Here is a 1,199-nt window from a genome sequence, read left to right as displayed (position 1 = left end):
TCCAGAGGAAACAATAGATTTATGGAAAATAAATTAATTGAGGATTGCTAAATAAATGGAAACCCTCTCCTAGTCAGGATGTACCATAGCTGCAAATAGCTGGAGACTGGAAAGGTCTTTGAAAAATACCTGATATGCTTGCTCCAGTTTTTATGTTCTCTCCTAACCGCTGTTGGCAACAGGTACATGGCAGTGAGTTGAAAAGCCACTATTCTGCTTGGGTTCCTTGTGAATCTCTGACTCTAGTTTCAGGTCTCAGCCTGAGAAGTGATCTGTTGAAAAGATGGAGGAAGAACTTGTGATATCTGCAGAGTAGTGATGCAGAAATCTTTTATTGAAACATCAAAATGTAGCATAACAGGATAAAGTGAGAGAATATGTTAGATATACCATGCTATGCTATGCTACACTGTTCCATATTATATTATACTATAGTCTGCTATTCTGTTGCTGGATCCACATAGTGATTCAATCTTTTCTATTGAATTTGCTATGATATCTGCAAATTTTTCTTCCCAGAAGACTGGAAGTGGTACCCCAGCTTATTTTGCCAGAAACCTGCTTCCTCCCTTCTTTCTCCCTTTTGCCTTGCTGGCTTACTTTAATCCTATTTCTTTGAGTACCAAAGAGGCAGGGAGACCTAAACAGTTTCAAAATCACCCAGGAGCCTTACAGCATGCCTTTGAAAATCATCATCAGATGCTTTCATGTGACTAATTTCAAGAAACTAGAGCTATCCCACCACCAACTATGATCCTTTCCCAGTCGGAGAGGAAAAAGGGTATTTGTGTGGGTCAGGATCCAGCCCAAAGGTTTCTGCCCACCACTGTGAGGTGGCTGGGTGGGAGGGCCCTTCAAGAAGCACAATATCGCTGCCTCCATCGCTCTGCGAACCAGCCTCCACCTCATTTACTATAAACAAACAGGCTGGGAGTGAGTTCTTGCTTTGATCCTTCAAAGTTTTGGGTGCCCCAAGGTCTGTGCCTAGCAGGAAATTAGCCAAACATCAATGGGGACCTACAAAAGCAAGACGTGAGCCTATCCAAGCCAGAGCTGTTATCGAGGGCAGAGGCGAGCGAAGACACTGTTTGGATAACCCTTGCTCGGACACCACAGCTCTGACTTGTGTTGCAAGGCAAATATTTACCTATGGCCTAAACAAAGTCAGCGTTTCAAAACTTTGTTCAAAATACTACATA

This window comes from Aythya marila (assembly GCF_965140915.1).
Source record: "Aythya marila genome assembly, chromosome: 1".
In the NCBI taxonomy this organism is placed as follows: Eukaryota; Metazoa; Chordata; class Aves; order Anseriformes; family Anatidae; genus Aythya; species Aythya marila.
The sequence above is the reverse complement of the archived record's forward strand: the minus strand, read 5'-3'. Positions refer to the sequence as shown.